This window comes from Suncus etruscus, chromosome 1, assembly GCF_024139225.1.
Source record: "Suncus etruscus isolate mSunEtr1 chromosome 1, mSunEtr1.pri.cur, whole genome shotgun sequence".
NCBI lineage: Eukaryota > Metazoa > Chordata > Mammalia > Eulipotyphla > Soricidae > Suncus > Suncus etruscus.
Genome location: NC_064848.1, coordinates 202,818,489 through 202,842,579, shown reverse-complemented (window position 1 = coordinate 202,842,579; position 24,091 = coordinate 202,818,489).

The following is a 24,091-nucleotide window of genomic DNA, read 5'->3' as shown; positions in this document are numbered from 1 at the left end:
AGTTTTTTGCATTATTTATTTGTCTCTGTTTCTTTTCTTAAGCTTATTGATTCATTTGTTAATTGATTGATTTTGGGGGGCCACACCCAGTGATACTCAGGGTTACTCCTGGCTCTGTGCTCAGAAATCGCTCCTGGCAAGCTCAGGGGACCATCTGGGATGCCACGAATTGAACCTGGTTTGTCCCGGGTTGGCTGTCTCTGTTTCATGTTATCAGGGAAGTGGTCTCTGCGAACATCTTCCCTAATCCCCAGCCACACACATGTACACACAGGCATCCATGTCTCCAAGATGAGCACTTGTGTTTCCCCTGCACTGTGCTTTGCATGACTGAAACAGACCACGACTTAGTGGCCTATTTTTTATCCTGTAGATTCTGAGGTACAAGAATCTCTACCTGGATTGCCCAATTTTTTGCTTACACTTCATTTTGGGGACACCAAAGAAATCCCAATCATCTTTTGCATTCAACAAATATTTTGAGTGCCTACAGCAAGTCAAGTCAGGTTGAATACCAAAGTTCATGGGACATCAAATCTGTGCTCTCAGAAAAATGGTATTCCAGTAGGAAATCAGAGGAGAGAAGGAATCAAATAACAAGCCCCTAGGTATTCTGCCAAGTGCCAAGTGCCATGAAGAGAAGAACAGAGGAGGAAGAAAAGGAGGAGGAGAAAAAGGAGGAGGAGGAGGCCATAGTTAGATGCCGTATAACACAGCAAGGAAATTTCAAGGTGAAGATAATGTTTATGCAGATGGTTTGATGAGTGGTTGGGAGCAAGAAAGTTTAGAGGGAGAAGCAAGAGTAAGAGAGAGTGATGATATGGGAGAAATAGCCCCAAGGGCAGTACTTCTTAGATAATTTTTTATTGAAGCCATCCCAGTTCAGAGGATGGGATTACTTCCATCAGTACTGGGGGGAGGACATGGAAAGGGGTTGGGGAAATGCAGTTCAGGGATCAAAATCAGGACTTTGCATACACCAGATATGTACACTACCATTTGCGGTACATCTCCAGACCACCCCCAGTGCTTTTTATTTGTTTTATTTATTGGGGGGTGTTGGGGTGACACCCAAGGGTGTTCAGAGGCCATATAATGTTGCATGTCTGTGAAAACAGTTGTGTGTGTGTGTGTGTGTGTGTGTGTGTATCAATACTTCATTTCTTCTTGCTCTGATTTTGAGACCCAAGGTACAGCTGTCCTCCATCTGACCATCTCACCTCTTGTTGGTAAACACCTGATTTTTTGTGGATTTGGAGTCACTGATAAAGCTGCTTATATCATTGTTGTTATTGTTATTATTGAACCTGTTTTCTTGGGTCTCTAGGTCATTCCTTGAGGGAAACTTTGCAGCACTTTTGTTTTGGTTTGGCTTGCTTTTGAGTCACAGCACTCAGGGGTTAATCCTGGCTCTGTAATCAGAAATTATTCCTGGCAGGCTTGAAGAACCATGGGTGATGTTGGGAATTGAACCCAAGTAAGCTATGTGCAAGCCAAAAGCCCTATCAGCGGTGCTATCTTACTCCAGCCCCTCCCACAGCAATTTTAAGTGTCTTATGTTTTTTAAATTTCTATTTGTTCCTTGTTAGTAAGAGAAATGCCATCTCATATTTCATCTTGACCTTTTATCTTGAAACTCTCTAGCTATGCTTTCTAATTCTAGAAATAATGGCATAAATTCCTTCCCATTTTCTGGGCTATAATACCTGTTTGTAAGTGCAATTTTCTTCTTTCAAACTGTTATGACTCTCGTTTCTTTTTCTTACCTTATTACACTGTCTAGGATAGAAGTGGTAAGAATGACTATTCTTGCTGTTTTTCTAGTCTTAGGGGAAGGCATTAATATGTCACTACTAAGGATAGCTTAACTTCATGTTATAGATGGACATAGGTCTAAGCACATGACCTCTATAAAAAGATCCAGATCATAGATCATAGAAGTCCTTTATTAAATTGTACAGACTTGGCCTTTTTTTAGTATGATGAACTCTTTTAAAAATAATAAATGGGGCTTACCATTTTTTAATGTTTTTTTGTGCATCTGTGAGGTTGACTGAATGCTTTTTCTTTATTCTGTTATACATTACATTGATGTTTAAATGTGAAATCAATATTACATTCCTAAGATAAATGTTTATAATATTTCCTAGGTATTTTTGCCCTTAAATTCATGTGAGATGGTCATATATAACATTCTCGAAAGGGCTCTTTCTGGTTTGGGAGCCAACTGGATGCTGAAGTTAAAGAAATGAGTGGAAAATGTTCCTTCATTCCCTATATCCTGTTCTTTTTCAAGTGTTGGAAAGAATTCATCAATAAAATCTTCTACATCTAAAGATGTCAGAAATGCCTGTTTATCTAAGACCATTTAGATTTTCCGTGTCTTCTAGTAAAATATCATGGTATTTTCTAAGAAAGCTAAGTTTTATCCAAGTTGTTAAACTCATCGACATACAGTTTGGGGGGGAAGGTGTTTATGTTTGGAAGCTACTCTCAGTTGTACTCAGGGTTTATTGATGATTCTATACTCAAGGACCACTCCTGATGATATTTGGGGCATCATATGGGGTTCTGAATATGGGAACCTTACGGGGACTGACTGAGTCGTATTGGTCACTGCAAGGCAAAAGCCTTAACCTCTGTACCATCTCTCTGGCCCTAGCATATGATGTTTATAATGTCTGTAGGATCTGTAGTAATGATTAGTGTGTAATTCCTGTTTATAGCCCATTTCTTATATTTTTAAACTTTATTTATTGATCGATTGATTGGTTATGGGGTTAGACTCATCGGCACTCAGAGGTCACTCCTGGCTTTGCACTCAGAAACCACCCCCTTGGCAGGCTGGGGGACCAGATGGGATGCTGGAAATTGAACCGGGTCCCTCCCAGGTTTGCCGCTTGCAAGGCAAATGCCCTACCGCTGAGCTATCTCTCCGGCCCCCATTTCTTTTTTCTTAAGAGTTCTGCTAAGCACCATCAATGTGATTATTCTTTTTGAAAGGATCAACTTTTTGCATGGTGGTCATCTTTATTCATTTCATCTATTGATTTTTCATTATCTTGATTATGGATTTCAGTTTTATCTTGAACATTTCCATCTTGCAAGTAAGAAGCTTAATTAGCTTTTTTAATGGTTTCTTAAAACAGACTTTAAATCTTCCTTTCATTAGCGAGCATGTAAAGCTATATGTTTTCCTTGGAAAACTGCGTTAGTTTCATATCACAACATTTGACACCTTATACTTCCCATCTCACTGAAAAAGACCTTCAGTTACTTTTGTGATGTGGAGGAGAGAATGTAGAACTGTGGTGTTTTATTTCCAAATATTTACAGGCTTTATAGAATCTCACTGTGTTTTAACTATTAATGCTGAGAAGACACACTCTAATCTGTGAGAGTTTTAATCTTTTAAAAAAATATTTGATCCGGGGCTGGAGTAATAGCACAGCGATAGGCACTTGCCTTGTTCTCGGCTGATCTAGGATGGACCTTGGTTTGATCCCCCAGAGTCCCATATGGTCCCCCGAGCCAGGAGCAAATCTGAGCACATAGCCAGGAGTAGCCCTTGAGCATCACAGGGTGTGGCCCACATATATATGTATACATATATATATTTATATATATATATATAAAACCCAGCACTTGGCCAATCTTGTTGAACATCCATGCATAACTGTTCAAACCTCGTATATAGGTGTTTTAGAATTTTTTTTTGTTTGTTTCCTGGTGTACGGCCTCCTAGGAAAAGCGTATGCTCTACCATTGAGTCATCTCCTCCAACCTTGTATTTGTCTGGTTTTGAATATTTGGCAATTCTGCCAATTACTGGTTCAATATCATTAACATATTTAAGTATAATTATTTGTCTATTCATTTCTATAGCTTTTCTTTCCACTGATTTTTAACTTCTGACATTCAGGATATACAAATGCAAGGACTTCTTGAGAAATTAATCCCTTTTTCTATATTAAATAAAGTGATAGATTGATGATATTTTTATTTTGAATTTGTTTGGTCTTATAAGCATCAGAGAGGCATTTTTCTTTCCTTTTGTTTCCTAAAAATCTTTTATTTTGCTATGTGTGGATTGAACCTGGAGTCTCACATCTGCAAAGCAAGTGCTCTACCACTGAGATCTCTCCCCCCAAAGTAAAGCATTGTGATTGCTTCCTTATAGAGCGTTTGCCTGAAATCTATTTTACTATTTTCAAATTGTCCCTGGCTTTAGATTAACTTGTGTTTTTATACTCTTCTGAACATATCTGTATTTAAATCTGAGTTAAGGCCATTTGTAATTTAAGATTATTGACATGGTTGAATTTGAATCTATTTTCGATATTTGATTTCTATTTTACTTTCCTTTATTTCAGATTAAATCATTTTCAACATTCCATTTTATCTTATGTTTATTTTTTAGGTACCACTCCTTTTTATTTATTTTTAATCCTAGGTTACAATATGCACCTTTAACAATTCAATTTTATAAACTACAAAATGTTGTTACAGCACTGGGGATTCTTGCAATGAAGTATTTTACCTCTAGACAAGGCATAAACCCACAGTCTCTGGCTATCCTTACTGCATTCGATAGACTTCTGCAGAAATTTAAAAATACTTTTTATATAAAATATAAAGATGGTCTGTATTATTCTCACTTTTTTTGGTGCTCCTCATTCCTTCCCACACATACAGGTTTCCATCTGGTAAAGAAAAGTTCTGTAAGCATTTCATCTGGCTGGCGTCTGCTGGAGAAAACTGACTCAGCTTTGTTGTCTGGAAATGTTTCTGTTTCATTTCTGTTTTAAAGGAATATTTGCACAGGCACAGAATTCTAGATGGACAATTTAATGTTTTTATTTTTTAACACCTTGCAAATATCCTTTTTCAAAGCTGGCCTCTATGTTTAATGAGAAATCATTTGTTATTCTAATGGTGACTCCCCTCACTTGTCTTGTAGATTATATTTTGGGGGAGGGGCCACTCCTGCCTGTGCTCAGAAATTACACCTGGCTCTGTGCTGGGATTAACTGAGCTCAGAGGCTCTTTGCTAGTGCCAAGGGATCAAGCCCAGGTTGTCCACATGCAAGGCACCTGTCTTACCCACTGTACTTTCTGGTATTATCTTCTGCTGTATTATCTTACCCTTTGTACTGTGTATATTTTAAATTGGTGACATTAAATATTGCTTTTTAATCTTTGTTTTTCCACAATGATAGATGACTATACATTTAGATATGAATTTGTTCATATTATCCTGATTGGTGATTGCTTAAGTTCTGAGATCTCTTAGATGTCTGGTACCAGTTTTGGGCATCTGTTCATATCTTTTTTGCTGCATCTGGTGTCCTTTTCTTCTTGAATTCCAATTATATCCTACATCAGATAGAGCCAATAATATCCACACACACACACACACACACACACACACACACACACACACACAAAACCCTCAGATGATTTGTTCTGTTTGTTGTGATTCCCCATCCCCCGCTTTTACATAAGCAGATGATTTCAATTGACCTGTCTTCAAGTTCACCGATTCTTTCTTCTGTTGTGACCAGCTTACTGTTACATGTCCTGGCTAAATTCTTTATTTCTGATTCAGGAGTTTTTCCGTTTTAGAATAACCATTTGATTCCTTCGCATAGTTTGATGCTGAAATGTACCATCTGTTCACATGTTGTTCAACTCTCTCGCCGGCTCGTTGAAATATTTAAAATTGTTAGTCTGAAGTCTTTGTTTGCTAATTGAAACATCTGGAATATCTGTGGTTCTGCTTTGATGATTTTTTTCCCTCTTGATTATAGGTCACAGTTTCCTGCTGCATCACATGTTTTGTAATTTTTAATTATATTCCAGACATTGTATATAAAAGAACAGCCGAGACTAAAGTACATAATAATTATTCACTAAAGTAGGAGGTTAAGTCAACTTACCCTGCTGTTAAGTTGAGTCTGAGCTTCATTTCATTGCCACCGGCCTACTGCTCTGACCTCGGTGTTTTGAGAATTGCATCAGAATTTTTTCTGCAGCATGAAATCTAAAGCAAACCAACCCTGCGGAGTCACAAGAGATTACTCTATCACTTCACCTTCCAGATCTTAGACTTGTTTGGGGAAAACACTCTTCCTCTCTGGCTCTGCTCCTGACTTTCTCCCTTGGCCAGGCCCCTCTACTCACCTTCTCTGCACAGACCCTGTGACTAGGTCCCACTTTTAATTGCACAAAGGCTTGATGTTTATTAATTCATCTCTGTTCTGATCTGCCTTTAATTCTGCTCCCCAAGACTCGGTGAAGGATTGGAAAGTGTGGTGAGGGCTCCACAGGACAGAAGACTATTAAGCAACCTCCGTATTTTAATTCCAAGTTTTTATTCTGGGTCTTTTTAAGCCCCATCTTGGGGTAAACTTCCATTTTTATCAGGACCACAATCATGTCTCTCTTCTTTTTTGGGGGAGAGGGTCATACCCAGCAGCGCTCAGGAGTTAGTCCTGAATCTGCACTCAGAAATCGCTTCTGGCAGGCTCAGAGAACCATACGGGATGCCCAGATTTGAACCACCATCGGTCCTGAGTCGGCTGTTTGCAAGGCAAATGCTCTACTGCTGTGCTATCTCTCTGGCCCCTCATATCTCTCTTCTATCCTCGAGAGAACTCACAAATTTCTGGAATTTGGGTCTTTGGCGCTTAAGTGGGATTTTAAAGATGTAATTAAAATAATTAAAATAATTTACCCAGACATTCGTTTTTTATAATTTAGGATAGCAGGGTAGAATGAAATTCTCTTCTCTTTATCTTCATTTTAATAGCAAAAATCTGTTCTAACCAGAAGCAGGTGTCCTTAGAAAGAATTTCTAAATGAATGAATATTCCTTCTGCCTGGGGTACCTCCTGTAACCTCTTCTTCTATCTGGAGGTGCTTATTCAGCCTTCATGCCTTCTGCTAAAAGTCTTCCCCAGCCAACCAGTAGCCTTGGGCATTTCTTATTCAATGTCTCCTGTCTTCTTTGATGCTAACTATATTAAAGCTATTTTTCTCACTAGATCATAATTGTTTGCATGTCTGTCTTCCGTGCTGAACTTTAGTTCCTTCAGGGTGCGAGCTCTGTAGAAAGTGAATTACACACACAAGCATATAGAGAGACACCAATATAGATTTACACAGAAATACGGGGAGATAGATAGGCACAGGGTACTGCAGCCATATTTCCCCCCAGGAAAAAAAAACAACAACACATGCATTTTGATCTTCTATGCCCACATTTTCTGAGTAGCCTGTTTGACACTTGGCAAGCTCGAAATCCACATTTGTGGGGTTAATGAATACACAAAGGAACTTGCACTCCAGTCTGATGCTGCATCCGTAGCAGATATGGCTGCCCACCATCCAGGCCATCTTTTCTCTTCTGCTTGGCTGTGGAGGCCAGTGTGTGTGGAGAAGGGAGGTTTGGGGTGAGCTTTGCAGGTACCTCGATTTACATATGCATATTTTACTTCCGGCTCCAGTAATCTGGAGTTTGAGTGTTTGCCTTAAAGATTAGGTTTTCTGGGCAGCCAGAACTAGTGTCCAGCAGGTGGCCATGGGAGGAGAATTTTTGGAAATGTGCCCAGGGCTGGGAGCGTGGTTGGTGAAAGCTAATTCTGAAAGGAAAACTGGCTTAGGGGACTCTGCTTCTGTGCCAGCCATGGTCGTGAGCCAGGCTGGCACTTTCTGGCTTCTATCTTAGCGTTTCAGAACTGGGACAGGCTCAGGGCAGCTATTCTAACCCCTGAAAGCAAGTCAGAGCTGGGAATTCGTTCCTATTTATCCCCTGACCCCTCCCCCCTATGAGCCTTCCTTCTGGGACAACCATTTCTTGGTGTCCAAGACTTGACTCAGAGGGTCATGAGATAGAGCTATGGGGCAGAGATGGAAATGTCAGCTCACTGCCCACACAGGCTGTCTTACATGCTCCATGGTATCCTGCTATGGGAGCATTTCAACATCTGGGCTCTTCTCCTTCCCATCATCCTTTCCCCCATCTCAATCAGACCCCTTTTGCATTTCCATCATGAGCACTTCCCTTTCTCCATCATCACTGAGGATGTACTAGGGTCAGGATGCTCAGGTTGACTGGAGTTGAGCAAGTTCACCACCTGGCTTCAGAGCAATAGCAACAGTCACGATGGGCAAGTAAGACTCAGCACTCAGTCTAGGGGCCACAAGTTCTGTGCTGCCCCATGGACCCATATGCAGATTCCACCCTTGCTGCCAGTCACCAGCCCTTTAAAGCAGCATCAAGCAGCCGAAGCAATAGCACAGCTGTAGGGTATTTATTTGCCTTGCATTTGGGCTAACCCCAGACAGATTCCAGTTCAATTCCCAGCATCCCATATGGTCTCCCGAGTCTGCCAGGAGTGACTTCTGAGCGCAGAGCCAGGAGTAACCCCTAAGTGCCGCAGGGGGTGCCCCCCCCCAAATTAAAATAATAAATAAAAATAAATTTTAGAAGACAGCACCATCCCATAAAATAGTGCCTCCAGATCAGGACTACCTGAGTAGAATGGGAAGTCTCAGGGCAAAATGTGGGGTGCTTTTGAGAGTTCTTCCAGAACCAGCCATATCTTCCCAAGGAGTTCTGGTACCTGGAGCTTGACATAGATTTGTAAGTGACAATGTGCATGCGTGAGAGGGGGGGGGACACATAAGTATCTCTCCTCTCATAATAATAGATAGTAACTCTGAGAATGTTCTCTTTGCAGATTCCAGGCAATGCTAGAGAGTTTATTTTCCTGCAGACCTGCAGAAAAGTCCATCAATCTTAGAACTGGCCCCTCCCTGGGCCGAGATGACATCCGGGAGAAAAGGGATTGGTTTTTTAGCTGCCGGGTTTGTCCAGTGCCCCCCTCTCCTATGTCCAGGAGGCCAGTTATTGACATTGAAATATCTTACAATAAGGAGCTATTGATGGGCCCCCGAAGTCAATACCAAAATTCATTGACCCAGGCTACAAATATGGAAAGTGGGAGTCCAAGGTCACTATTTACCTGAAGGGGTGAAAAACAAATCTTGATAAGAACCCAAACTCGCAATCAATACTTGTGCTGTGGTGTGCATTGCATTCCATTTTATTTTTTCCCAACGGGAGGCTATTTTAAGAGGTTCCTCGGGCTCCTCCACCTTGAGGAACTGAGCTGGAGAGGAAGTCAGAACAGAAAACAATCCCTCTTTGGCTGGCCTGGCCAAGGAGAACAGACAGCCTATACCTCCAGCCATGGGCAAAGGACGGTCCCATGGAGCATCTCAACTTTCTGGATCTCCAACAAACCTGGGTTATGTCCCTGGGGCTGAGCCGTGTAAATTTCTAGCTTAGGTATTAGTGCTGCCTGCTATAAAGTGGTCATTCCTCCCCCCCAAAAAAAATAGGGGGTTTTCATTGCTGTGAGGGGTCCTCATGGGGATAAGGAGCAGGACTCTGTTGCCTCTGAGGCAAAAGTGGCATCTAGCTTGGTACCATGGAGGAGATGAATTGAAGTCTGATGACTAGACATGGGAGCTGCCAAGTTTCCTTGGGCTTGCAGGCAAAGGTACACCTCCTTTCGGAGCCTTCCCAAGCTGGAAGTTGCTGTCCTCTGCTATTTCCTCTTCTTTCAAGCCCATTTTTATTATAATCATTTGTTGAGGCTTAATTAACTTTTTCCCAATTACAAAGGAAATTCATGTTCTTTGGAGACAATGTCAAGGCTATTTATGAGAATCCTTTCATGCCCAGAGTGTTCCTGTTCCCCGATGCAATGAGCGAAAAAGGATGGAGCTTGAATTCAGATAGATCTGGGCTCCGCTAAGTACACACACACACACACACACATACACACACACCCCAAATGCCATGTGACGAGTGTGTGAGGTTATAGAAAGAAGGAGCGTGAACTTCTTTCCTTTGGTGGAGTCCAAACCCCAGCGGTACTCAGTCCTCACTATACACTATGGAATTACTCCTGGCTGGCTCAGGGGACCATATGGGATGCTGAGGAATCAGCAGTGTGCAAGGTTCCCCTCTCCACTGTGCTATGCTCTGGCCTAACTGCTGCCCCTTACTTTTATTTTTTAATTTATTTTATATTTTATTTTATTATTTTGGTTTGGGGGGGCAGGCGGTGCTCAGGGGGTTACTCCTGGCTCTGTGCTCAGAAATACCTTCTGGCCGGGGTTCCGGAGACCATATAGGATGCCAGTATCAAACTGGGGTCCATCCTGGCTTGACCATGTGGAAGGCAAATGCCCTATGACTGTGCTATCACTTTGGCCTCAACTGCTGTCGTTTCTTAATAGAGAAACTTCTTTGGGTGAAGACATTGGATGCCCAGTATAATAATTGATCTGGAGTAGAACAAATATTGGGCAAGTTTGATCACCAAATAGGCAGGTAGGCTGGTAAACAAAATTCCATTCAACTCAGAGAACCGGGCTCTGAAACTGAAGGCAATTTCTCCCCTTCTAAAGGAGAATCAGAGGATGGCTTGATTCTCGACAAGTGAGTCAAAACCTGGATGTGAAGCTATTGATCCCCCTCAGGGAAAAGTCACCGGATAAGGAGCAAGGACTCAGACTGACGCTGGCCTGCATGTAGGAACCAGGTCTGCCCCATTAGGGGCTCTCCAGCTTGGGAGCTGAATTGAAGCTGCTCATTGCACAGGTGATTGGAGGAGCGAAAATGCCTCTGCCTGTTGCCTGAGCAACGTCAAGACATGGCAAGGCCAGGCAAGGGGGGGGGGGGGACCATTGGCAGAGGGTCATTCTGGTCAGAGCTAGACTCTCTGGGGGAGAGGCTGAGAGATTTGGCTTTGGCCTTGGCAAATGCCTCATTATCAGAGATGCCCCCCAAAAGTCTCTCTCTTCTCCCCACATTTTTTTTTTAGTTTTGGGAGCCACACCTAACCGCGCTCTAGGGTTTACTCCTGGCTCTGTGCTTAGAAGTCTCTCCTGGCAGGCTTGGGGGACCATATGGAATGCCAGGAATCTAACCCAGGTTCGTCTTGGATCAGTTGCGTGCAAGGCAAAATGCCCTACTGCAGTGCTATCTCTTCTCTGTGCCCCTCTTCTCTCCAACTTTTCTTATTTTGTCTTGTTTGTTTTGGAGGCCACACTGGCAATGCTAAAGGGTTACTCATGGCTCTGAGATAAGAAATTGCTCCTTGGTGGGGCTCAGGGATGCCAGGGATCAAATCCAGGGTGGGCTACCTGCAAAGGCAAATGCTCTCCTTCTATGCAATAAAGTATTACTTACACCTCCTTCCCCTTTTTCGTCTTCTCTTCTTCTTCTTCTTCTTCTTCTTCTTCTTCTCTTCTTCTTCTCTTCTTCTCTTCTTCTTCTTCTTGCTTTAGTTTTGTTTCTTGGATGTCCACACATTTCTCAGATAGTGGTGCTGGGGATTAAATCCGGGTTGGCTGTGTGCAAGGCAAAAATTGATTTATCTACTCCTGTACTATCTCCTCTTGATTTATGGTTTGGTTTTTTTTGGGTCACACCCAGCAGTGCTCAAAGGGTTACTCCTGGCTCTCCTCTCAGACATCATCCCTGGCAAGCTAGGGGACCATATAGGATGCTAAGAATTGAACCGGGTTCCTCCCGGATCAGCCGCATGCAAGGCAAACACTCTACCGCTGTGCTATCTCTACAGCCCCTCTCCTCTAGATTTTATTTATTTATTTTTTCAACCAATGCCTCCTGCCAGCTTGTCCCTCTGGATCCCAGAGGACAAGTATGCTTGGAAGGACTGCATCCATGAGTCTCTGTACAAAGCAAAAGCAGGAAAACATTAAGTGGAGGAGAAATGGTGCTGAATGGAGTCAAGGTCATGGTCCCTTGGAGGTGATGAGAAAGTTCTCATACATCTTCAAGGCTCAGTTGATTCCGGGGATAAATAAGCCATCCAAAAACATCAAAAGAAATGAAAATATTTTCAATGAATTCAACAGAACATATGCACCAAGCCCAGAGTTCCCCCAAAGAGCCAGTAAATGCCTTCAAGCCAATTTCATTATTAAGCATGAGAGAAAACCCCCCAAAAATAAACCATGGCAAATATCTCTAACTCCTCAGGCATTCTGAGCAAATAATATATTACTATCAAGTTTAATTTGTCGGGAATGAAAGGATGGTTTGATTTTTATAAAATCAATCCATGCAGATGTTCACATTGACCAATCCAAAGGAAAAGCAAATCCTGTCATCTGGTAGGTCCCGAAGAGAAAGTTGATCATATCTAGCACTTTTTTCTCATTAACAGTGAAAAGTGTCACACTGTTTTACTTCAATCAAAATACAAGTAGACTGAAAGCATGAGAGGTGTTGGCAGTTATGACAAGGTTTTATTTTGTAGCCCTCAAAGCAAGAGACGTTTTCTACTGACACCCACCTTTCTCAAGAGGACAAACAACTCCATCGATGCGCAGTCTGTCGCGTGTCTCTCCAGAAGAAGAGCAGGTGACAGCAGCTCTCCTCTTCCCTCAAACCTGGGGAGCAACCTCTCCCCTTTCCTTCAAACCCTGACCCTGGACTGGTTCATCCTTAAGGATGGGTGGATTGTAAACTTCTGGTTAAATTTACTCCATGACAGCAAACCCAGCCACCAGTTCTATCTTTCAGGGCTGCATTGGAGCATCAATTCAGCCCCAAAGGGATTGGATGAGGGGCTGGAGCAATAGGACAGCGAGGATGGCATTTGCCTCGCATGCTGCAGATCCTTAGGGTCCCATTGGGTTCCTTGAAACTGCAAGGAGAAATTTTTGAGTGTAGAGTCAGGAGGAAGCCCTAAGCACTGGTAGGTGTGGCCCAAACAGGCCCCCTGAAAGAGGGGTGGATTGAAAGTTCTCAAGACCATCACAGTGGGACGCCCTGGGCATTGCAGTCGTAATAACCAAGGCTAAGAGAATGGGCCGAGCGATAGCACAGTGGTGTGGGTGTTTATCTTGCACATAGCTAGCACCATGACTTTAGGTCTTATTCACAGCATCCATCATGTCCCCTGAGCCTGCCAGGAGGACTTCTAAGTGCAGAGCTAGGAGTAACACTGAGCTGCTGTGGGTGTGATGAAGAAGAAAACGAAAAGGGAAAGGAAGAAAGAAAGAAAGAAAGAAGAAAGAAAGAAAGAAGAAAGAAAGAAAGAAAGAAGAAAAGAAAGAAAGAAAGAAAAGAAAAAAGAAAGAAGAAAGAAAGAAGAAGAAAGAAAGAAAGAAAGAAAGAAAGAAAGAAAGAAAGAAAGAAAGAAAGAAAAGAAAGAAAGAAAAAAGAAAGAAAGAAAGAAGAAAGAAAGAAAGAAAGGAAGGAAGGAGGAAGGAAGGAAGGAAGGAAGGGAGGGAGGAAGGAAGGAAGAGAAAGAAAAGAAAGAAAGGAAGGAAGGAGGAAGGAAGGAAGGAAGGAAGGGAGGGAGGAAGGAAGGAAGAGAAAGAAAAGAAAGAAAGAGAAAGAAGAAGAGAAGAAAGAAAGAAAGAAAGAAAAGAAGAAAGAAAGAAAGAAAAAGAAAGAAAAAGAAAGAAAAGAAAGAAAGAAAGAAAGAAAGAAAGAGAAAGAGAAAGAAGAAAGAAAGAAAGAAAGAAAGAAAAGAAAGAAAGAAAGAAAGAAAGAAAGAAAGAAAGAAAGAAAGAAAGAGAAAGAAGAAAGAAAGAAAGAAAGAAAGAAAGAAAGAAAGAAAGAAAGAAAGAAAGAAAGAAAGAAAAAAGAAAGAAAGAAAGAAAGAAAGAAAGAAAGAAAGAAAGAAAGAAAGAAAGAAAGAAAGAAAGAAAGAGAAAGGCCAAGAGAACACTCACAAGTTCCAAGAAACGATAAAGCCGTTTCTCTATCCACAATGGCCTTATCCATCTTGAGAGCTCATGAGAAGTGACTAGAACAAATTGAGACCCTGCTAGAACAGATAGACCAAAGCTGCTTTGATTGTTCTGTTTTTGTTTTGGTTTGGTTTGATTTTGAGCTAAACCAGTTTACTCCTGGCTCAGTGCTCAGGACTCATTCCTGGCAGGGCTTAGGGCGCCATATGCAGAGTCTAGATCGAATCAGAGTCAGCTGAGTGAAAGGCCAGCGGTTAAGACCTGAACTTTCTCTTCAGCCCCAATGGCTGCTTTGAAAGTCAATAAACCAAACTCAATTGCTTTTCAACTCATGAGCAGGAAAATTTTCATTTGAAAAATCTCATTTCAAAAGGGCTTTCCTGGGGTCCAAGAGATAGCACGATGACAAGGGCAGTTGCCTTGCATGCTACTGAACCAGGTTCGATCTCCAGCATCCCATATGGTCCCCAGAGCCTGCCAAGAGTAATTTCTGAGTACAGAGCAAGGGGTAAGCCCTGAGCACTGCCAGATGTGGCCCAAAAGTAATAAAAAAAAAAAAGTGGGAGTGGCTGTCCTTCACAATTAACAACCCAAACCTTGACACCCTCAAGGTCAGATGAGGCTGAGGGGAAAACTGGAAAGACTCAGAGAAGGTCTGAGGTCATTTCTCTTATCTCGAATGTGCATTCCTCTTTATTCTAGTACAAGATTGATGTGATGGCATCACCAGGAAAATTGGAAAATTCAAAACTGGGGATTTTGAGGTGTGGATTCAAAAGTCCACAGGGATTGAGAAGAAACACCAAGGATCCAAACACATTTTTTTTTTGGAAAAGCAGTGCATTAACTAGTCTCCTGGCCAAGGAGCTTACTCGATTCCAGTGGTCAAGGACTAGAGCACTGTTTTATTTTGCATGTGAGATCAGGGATGCAGACACACAGGGCCAGGGTTTCTGTGTGACAGTGGTCAAGGAAAGGGCACAGTCAACAATGTAGCCAGAAAGCATAGAGGGACTCTCAGATTCCCAAGCCTCCTCTAGCAGAGGGGAAAGAGCCCCCTATATACAGGATGCCCCCAACCAGCACTAGAGAGAGAAAAAAGTGGTTTGAGAAACACTTTGGGAAACCTTTAATGTGCACTGTCTGATCCTCTAAGCACAAGCCAGGAGTAACTTCCAAGAGCTGATAGCTACAGCTCCCCCAAATTTGGAGATTTCTTAACCTATTTGTTTTTGAGCCACACCTGGTGGTGCTCAGGGTTTTCCCCTGGCTCTGTGCTCAGGAATCACTTCTGACAGGCTCAGGAGACACTTGGGGATGCCGGGGATCGAACCTGAGCTGAATGCATGCAAGAAAAATGCCCTCCCTGCTGTGCTATCGCTCCGGCCCCTCAACCATATGGAGCTGGAGACATCGGAGTGTGGGTAACTGCTGACCTTGCGCATGGCTTAAACATGTTTGATCCCTTGGATCCCAGATGAGCCCTCAGTGATCCTGGGTGCAGAGTAAGCCAAGAGCACTGCCAAAGGTGGCTCAAAAAATAAGAAATGATTAAAAAAACAGCTACAGATGTTGGTCTTATATATCTCTATTTTTAAGAAGATTTACCTATCTATTTTGGTCGATTTCTCTGTTTGGGTGTGATTATTGAAATCGTTGTCCCCAATTATACTTATTTTTTTCTATTCTTTTCTTTTTTTTTTTTTGGTTTTTGGGCCACACCCATTTGACGCTCAGGGGTTACTCCTGGCTATGTGCTCAGAAATCGCCCCTGGCTTGGGGGGACCATATGGGACGCCGGGGGATCGAACCGCGGTCCTTCCTTGGCTAGCGCTTGCAAGGCAGACACCTTACCTCCAGCGCCACCTACCCGGCCCCTCTATTCTTTTCTTTTCGTTCGTTATGTGCTATGCCATGTTTCTTATTTCAAGACCATGGCGTGCTTTTGGTTTGTTTGTTTGTTTTTGTTTTGTCTTTTGTTTTTTTGTTTTGCTTTGTTTTTCATCTGTTTTTTGTGGTGCTTATCGATATAGCTGGAGTCCTCACTGGATAATTGACACTTTTTTTGGTACTGGTGGAGTGTTTCACCTTCTTTCTCTCCTTCATCTCCCAAATCGATGATGAGAGCCTCTAGAAGGATTCCACCCATTTTGGGATTATTAGACTCCTACCCCAGTTTATTTACCTCCTCCTTTTCAGGCAAAACCACGCAACTTGAACTAGCTAGTCCTGCCTACAGTTAGAGGGGGAGATAAGGGAGGCATCAAGACCAAACAGGTGCAAGACTACTAAGTAGTGGGTTGGATACAGAGGGGACCACATATTCTAGCCGCCCTGGGGGTGAGGGAAGAGGAAATGGGAGGTAGGACAAAAACGGAGGGGTAGGGAGGGCAATTTGGGGATGGGAATCCCCCCTGATTTTATGTAAATATGTACCTAAAATGTTATTGTCAACAATATGTAAGACACTATGATCAAAATAAAAATTATATTAAAAAAAAAGAAGATCCACTTTTTAAAAATTCTATGGCAGTAAGAAATTTGCTAAGGAAAAACATAAACCTTGTAGTATCAGGAAAAACTATCTAATCCAACAGATGTGGGCTTTTTATAAAAATAGCCAGAACTCAAGTGACAATTTGGGGGAAAATATTTACAAGAGTGTTAACCAATTAAAGAATAATTCACAGACAAGATGAGAAACATCTACAAGTCAAACAGAAATGGAAAAACAAACAAATATTGAAACCCCTCCACTTAAAAACAGGAGCAAAAGAACTAGAGAAATAGGACAGTGGAGAGGGCACTTGCTTTGCACTGGCTGACCTGAGTTCGATCCCCGACATCCCATTCTGGTCCCCAGTTCCCTTTCAGGTGTGATCCCTGATCACAGAGCCAGGATTGAGCCCTGAGTGTGACCCAAAAATCAAAGAGAAAGGCAGGTTTGCAGGCTTATATGCATTAATATGGAAATATTTCTCCGCCAAGTTGTTCCAAGAAATAAGTCTCAAAAATTTTTTTTAAAAACCACACATGTATAGAGTTCACCAATATTTTGGAATATATTTACATATTTAAGGATAAACACGTTTTAAAATGCAGAGGAAAGACCCAGAGGACTCGCACGGGGCTTTCAGGAGCTGCCTTGAAAGCCTACGGTTACAAGTTCAAATCCCGGGTGCCCCCCATGTGCTGAGCGTGGGCTCTGGCTGGGAGCAACTTCCAACCTCACTTGGAAACTCCCCTCCCTGTTATCACAACAATGACAGGGATGAGAAGGGAGGTGAGAAGGGTTTAAGCAAACCCAAAATTAAACCAACACAGACACCAGTGAGAAATGTGCAGGGGTGAAGATGCTCATTTGTCTTGTATGGGGGCCAAAGCCAGTTTGATCCCAGACTCGGCTGAAGGTTCCCCCCACCCAACCAAGCAACCCTCTCCCCAAAAATGTTCCCTGAACACAGAGCCAGGAGGACGCCATGAGCAAATCCAGGGTGGGCCAAAACCCCTCCCAAATTAATTTAAAATTAAAAAAGACAGCCAGAGTGATAGCACAGCGGCCGGGCATTTGCCATGCATGATGACGACCTGGGACAGACCTGGATTCAATCCCTGGCATCTTATATGGTCCCCAAGCCTGCCAGGAACAATTTCTGAGCACAGAGCCAGGAGTAATTTCTGAGTGATGCTGGCTGTGGCCCAAAAACAAACAAATAAAAAATCAAGAAAGAGAAGGACAGGAAAATAATCAAACAAAGGCATCTCAAAGCTTGAGTGGGTGGGCAGGTCTAGAAAAGGGGAGATGGGCCTGTCCCCCAGCCTCCAGGCCTTCCTGGGGTGGCATCCCAAGGTGGCCAGACAAGGTGGGTGTTGGGTGGTCCCTCCTGGAGGGGATCCCAAGCTTTCCCCGCCCTTCCCCCAGTGAAGAGGGGGGGAGGGCACAGGGAGGAAGGCGGGTAGATCCTGGCTTCCTGTTCTCTACCGAATCCTTTCTTGACTGGAGGCTAGCTCTAGCCGGCATGGGGTCTGGGGAGACCCCAATGTTGAAGGCTTTCTCCCTAGCTTGGGCGTGCTGGGAGCCTTGGTAGGCCCTCAGCGGTCCCCTCTCCTGCCCCCCGGCCTCCAGGCCTTCCTGGGACCCAGCCCAGGGGGCCTGAAATGGTGGGTCCATATTTGTGGGTGCTGAGAGCTGCTTATTTTTATTAAGACAATCTCTGGCAATTTCTTACCAGTCTACATGTTCAAAACCGCGTCGGGGCAATAGCCCCCGTGCGCACAATATATATTAATAATATATCCTACCCTTAAGTTATGTTTTGTGTATGTAGAATGTCCATCTGGTATTCTGCTCTTTCACACACCCCTGTTAAGCTCATTTTCATTTTTTAACTCTATCACCCCCAACCATCAGTACCCCCCCCATTTACCCTTTTTAACTTCAGTACTGCACAGTCCTAATCACACACCAAAGTGGTGCACTGGATTTAACAACCCCCAACTATTTCAAAAGACATAAAATGGACACGTATGGCTTTGAATATTTTATATCTATTTTCTTTGACAGCTAACTCTTACTAAATATTCTCTTATACAGTGAAGATTTTCCCCACTTTTTATCTTTTCTTCTCTCTGTGAGCTGTTCAATAAGAAATATTCGGTGAAAGAGTCCCTCAGTTTAATGCTTATGTTTTACCTTGTCATGGGGAGTTTTGGACTTGTTCTTGCAGCCCCCAAATGGGCCTATAACACCATGTGGCATTGTTCCTTGTTTGCACAGACACATTAAAGTGGGAAAATACTATACACACAAATAAGTTCTTATCTAATAGAGATTGGAACACATAAATCTTGTAGTGCAATGGGACCTTACACCCTGAATGTCGACATAATGACCTGGCACAGGCCTCAGAAGAATGGGCATTCTCCATTCACCCCTGAACTAGGGAAGCTATCTACGAAACATCCAAGATTTTTTATAATAACACCTGGAAGCAATTCTCTACCAGGGAAGACCCTACCGCTGCTCTGACATCTATCTACTCAAGAGACTTCCCTTAACACTGAGAAGACTTAAGAACATCGACGACCTGCGTACTGGACAGGGCTTTCTGCATTGCCCTTTAATTGTGAGGTGAAACTAGAGGACGCTCCACATCCTCACTTCAATGTAGGATAAGCAGATTCCAGGATCTTTAATACAGAAACATGATACCAACAACGGAGACTGTATGAAAAATAAAAGTCTGTTGGCACTACAGACAATGACTTGGATTGGGCAAACTAGTTTGCCTGGAGTCTAGAGTTGGTCTTATGCCAGGAAACTTCAGGGGTAGGGTCTCCTTGTATTTAGGCCAAGACTTTTCCTTTCCATGTCCCCCATATTTTGGTGGGCCTATGCAAACAATTATTGCCACTCTAACACCATTTTTACTGTGCTCCTTTGACTCTTATCCTTAAAAAGAAAAACCCACTTTTGAGGTTAACTTAAACTAATATGCATGTGCATGGAAGTGTAAAAAACTACTATGCCTTCAATGTTTAAGGAGTTACATAAGTTTTATGGCTTTAGATTGCTTGATGTGCTGCTAAGAAATATGTATTACAATCTGGGGACTTGAGGGACAAAGTAATTGTACATGGGTTCTGTTTTATTTTTCTTAATGTTCTTTGGCCGAAAGTTCAAAGTTAAGATATCAGCAAGGGGACTTCTGAGAATTCTGTTTATGGGTGATTGTCCTTCCACTGTAACTTTACCTTCCCCTCTTTCTTTGCATCTTTGTTCTCATAATTAAAAATAAAAAAATTAAAAAAAAGAAAAGGGGAGATGGGTACAAGGGACAATGAGGGGTTTATGGAGTTTTCACCTCCAAATTGCCCTGTATCCATGCATAACTGGGTACTAGGGCACAAAAATAAAGGGGGAGCAGTAAGGAAACAGAGCAGAAAGGAAACAGAAAGGGGACTCTTCACTCTGGGGTTGGTGAAACTTCCCAGATCATGGGACCCCCCCCCAAAATCTACATTAGAGTTTCAGATTTCTGCATTTCAACTGGCTTATTTGCTTCACTGTAGGGACCACATAGCGATGACAGGGTCCAACACACTCACTTGTCATTGTGCTTCTCCCCAGCTGTGGCCAGTGCGAAGCTAAAGTCACCCCATGCCTCAGGGTCCCTAGGAGACTAATCTCAAAGGTGGGATGATGTCCCCTCAGGACTGTCCATCTGCGCAGGGGTCGGTCCCAAGTGGACGCCCAAGGTCAGCAGCGCCTCCTCTTGGCGGGAGCTGGTATTGAAGTAACAAACAGCCTTTGCCAAGTCTGGGCTGCCTGCACTAAATTATGCGTAGGCTGCTTTGTCACTTTTTAACTGTATCCACAGCGATTTCATTTAAATTTTTATTAAATAAATTCTTTAATTAAATCACCATGAGACACACAGTAACAAGGTTGTCCTTGATTGAGTTTAAGTCATACAATGCCCAACACCCTTCACCAGTGCACATTTCCCTCCAGCACTGCTCCCAGTTTTCCTCCTCCCTTTCCCTTGCCTATCACTGGGGCAGACATTTTTCTTCTCTGTCACTGTCTCTGTCTCTCTGTGTTTCTGTGTCTCTCTGCGTTTCTGTGTCTCTCTGTTTCTGTATCTCTGTCTCTATCTCTGTCTCTGTCTGTCTGTCTCTGTCTCTGTCTCTCTCTGTGTCTCTGTCTCTCTCTGTGTCTCTGTCTCTCTCTGTATCTGTCTCTCTCTGTCTCTGTCTCTCTGTCTCTCTCTCTGTTTCTGTCTCTCTCTGTCTCTCTGTCTCTGTCTCTGTCTCTCTGTCTCTCTCTCTCTCTCTCTCTCTCTCTCTCTCTCTCTCTCTCTCTCTCTCTCTCTCTCTCCCCTGAAGGGGTATCATACCTTAATCCCCTTTCAGCACCCAGTGTCCAGAGTGATCATTTCCAACTCTCATTGCCATCATGGTCCCCTCTCTGCCCAAACAGCACTCCCCGCCTCCTTGTGCCAAGCTTCCTATCTGGCCCTCTTCTCTATTGTCTATGGATATCATTACCATACTTTTATTTCTGTATCTCAGGGGCCTTTAGAGACCAGGTTGGAGGGGCGGGGGGATTACTCCTCTTCCAGACTGCACATGTGTGCAGATGTGGCTCCCATGGCAGCGCCTCCTCCTGGCGGGAGCCGGAATTGAAGTCCAGAATGCGCTTTTGCCACCTGGGGTAATGCATGCCCGAAGCTGTGCTTAGTTAAAGACGCTGCTTTGTAACTTTTTAACTGTATCTCACGATGATTTCATTTTGAAAAAACAAAATTTTTAAAGATGCTGCTTTGGACTCAGCAGCCACAGCTGGAGGTGCCAGTTGTTTACATTGGTACAAACCCACTGCCAGGATCCACCTGGTCTGGCAGGGGCATGAGAACCCCGTGCAACCCCAGCACCCCGAGCCTGCCAGATGTGAAGCTCCCCTTCTGTTCCCAGGTGCGTGGAGTTTCGATTTCCTCTCCTGGAAGGCGGGGCGGTTGAAGTTTGAGCCACCTCCAAGAGCTGATTTTCATCAAATTCTCAGCATCTGAAACTAAGGAGCCCTGTTTGGTCCAAATCCCCCTGAGTACCTTGAGAAGCTGACCCTAGACCGTGACCCCATTTCCTGCTGACCTTTCCCTCCCCCCTGTACCTCTGTGTCTCCCCAAATCACCGCCAACTCCGCTCTTTGGGTCCCTGCATCCTGCATCTGTTTTGTTTTCTTTTAGGGTCACACCCAAGGACACTCAGGGTTACTCCTGGTTCTGTGCACAGGAAACACTCCTGACAGGCTCTGGGAAACCCTATAGGATGCTGGGGATCGAACCCGGGTTGGCTGCTTGCAAAGCAAACGTTTGTTCTCCCCACTGTGCTATCGCTCCATCCTCAACCCTGCAAAGATCTTAAAGCCCTTTGTTAATACCAGACTAATGGACAATCTGCCAACAAGAGCCCATTTCTGAAGGTCTCCCAGGGGCTCCAAGAATCCTCCTCAGAACTCTACCACATTGTCCCAAATGCTCTAACCTTCTTCCCCCCCAGAGTCTGGCTTTGTGCCTCTGAGAAGTTTATGCTTCTGTGCAATTCTGCATCTCCGTGTTGGCATCAAGCTGGAATTTCAGCCCATCTGGTGAAAGCAGGTAAATAAAACCCCTCAGCTTCCATATGAGTTTATGAACTTTTTGGGGGGGAGGGCCACACCTGGCATCACTCAGGGGTTACTCCTGACTCTGTGCTCAGAAATCATTCCTGGCAGTCTTGGGGAGACCATATGGGATGCTGGGGATGGAACCTGGATCTGTCCCAGATCAGCAGCATGCAAGACATTCTACCACTGTGCTATCGCTCCGGTTCTGAGTTTCTGAATTTTACCATCTGTCAATGTTTTCTTTGGGGGAGCCCCAAGAAATATTCAAGAGACACTTACAGGAGTTCTACCTCAGGAGACAAGGTGGTTCTGGGGGTCAAAACAGGGCTGGTGGAGTTGTTCCCAAGAGCTAGAAAACATGTTCTCTGCATGCATGACACTCAGGTGTCACCCCCGACATAGTCTAGTTCTGAGAGCATCACTGCATTTGATCCCAGAATCCAATTTAGCCAAAATAATAGAACTAGTTGGGGCTTGAAGATGGGCACAGCACAGAGGGTGCTTCTCTTGAACAGACCAACCCAGGCCCCATCACTGGCATACCCTAAGGCCCCAATCCCTGCTTGTCCTTTAACTCCTATGTTATTCTGTCATTCTAGCCTCGTAGGGTTCTTGCTATTGTTGTTTGTTTGTTGGTTGGTTTGTTTTGGGCCACACCCAGTGACGCTCTGGGGTTACTCCTGGCTCTGCATTCAGAAATCGCTCCAAGCAGACTCGGGAGACCATATGGGATGCCGGGGATTGAACTGAGGTCCGTCCTGGGTCAGCTGTGTGCAAGACAAACACCCTACCACTGTGCTATCACTCTGGCCCCTTGGAGGGTTTTGTGTGTGTGTGTGTGTGTGTGTGTGTTTTATTTGGTTTAGGGCCACACTTGATTGCATGCTAGGGCTTACTCTGGGCTCTGTGCTCAGGGGTCACTCCTGGCACTGCTCAGGGGGGGATCCTAGGATGCACACAATGCAAGTATGTGCCTTCCCTGCTGCCCTCGCTCTCTCTTGCTCTCTCAGGCCCTGATTTCTATCTTTGATGCACCAGCGACTCACAGAAATGGCTTCTCAATTCTGCGATGCTTATCACCGCCAGCTCTGCAAAGCCGCTCAGGTGACGGGAATAGCACAAGAGCCATAATGCCCTGGTCCTCTTGCAGCTGTCTCTCACAGAAACCCTCTCATATGACATCTCAGCAGTTCCCTCACTGCCCTCTGCCATTGCCACCAGCACTGGGGACTTCATCCGAGTCAAATCCCCATCCTCAGAGTCTCTTTCTCTTGGCCCTGGTGAGCTTAAGCCCAGTCTCTCGTTTTTAGGGGGCACACTCCCATCAGTGCTCAGGGGTTACTTCTGGCTCTGCACTTAGAAATTACTGCTGGGGGTGGGTCAGAGAGATAGCACAGTGGTAGGGTGTTTGCCTTGCATGCAGGCTATTCAGGTTGGATGGTGGTTTGAATCCTGGCATCCCATATGGTCCTCCAAGACTGCCAAGAGTGATTTCTGAGCACAGAGCCAAGAGTAGCCCCTGAGCGCTGCCGGGTGTTACTCAAGAACCAAAACTAGAGAGAGAAAGAAAAAAAAAAAACGAAAAAGAAGTTATTACTAGAAGGGGCTGTAGCGGTGGCACAAGCGGTAGGTCATTTGCCTTGCACACTCTTACATAGGACGGGCCGCGGTTTGATCCCCTGGCGTCCCATATGGTCCCCCAAGCCAGGAGCAATTTCTGAGTGCATAGCCAGGAGTAACCCCTGAGCATCACTGGGTGTGGCCCAAAATCCAAAAAGAAAGGGAGGGAAGGAAAGAAGGAAGGAAGGAAGGAAGGAAGGAAGGAAGGAAGGAAGGAAGGAAGGAAGGAAGGAAGGAAGGAAGGAAGGAAGGAAGGAAGGAAGGGAAGGAGGAAGGAAGGAAGGAAGGAAGGAGGGAGGGAAGAAGGAAGGAAGGAAGGAAGGAAGGAGGGAAGAAGGAAGGAAGGAGGGAAGAATAAAGAAAAGAAAGAAAAGAAATTACTCCTGGAAGGCTCCCAGGGACCGTATGGGATGTCAGGAATCGAACTCAGGTCAGCTGCATGCAAGGCAAATGCCCTACTCACAGCGCTGTTGTTCTGGCCCCAGCTCCATCTCT